Below are 270 nucleotides of genomic sequence, written 5' to 3' on the forward strand. Positions count from 1 at the left end.
TCAACCTGCGCCCTTAGTCATTCCCTGATTTAGGGTTTAGGGTTTAGGGTTTAGGGTTTAGGGTTTGAATTGCGTTTTGTTTGGGTTTAGTCTCTGATCCTGAGATTGATGAAGGAGAACAAGAGGAAGAAGATGTGCCGGAAAATGACGAAAATTATGATTACCTGCAGGTATCTTTCAAGGGTTTAGGGTTTAGGGTTTAGGGTTTGGGGGTCGGTTCCGCGTTTGGAGCCCTTTTTGTTTCGTCAGGGTTTAGGGTTTGAAGGTGTA

The sequence above is a fragment of the Eimeria tenella genome, genomic scaffold, assembly GCF_000499545.2.
Source record: "Eimeria tenella Houghton genomic scaffold, Eth_scaff1834, whole genome shotgun sequence".
Lineage (NCBI taxonomy): Eukaryota > Apicomplexa > Conoidasida > Eucoccidiorida > Eimeriidae > Eimeria > Eimeria tenella.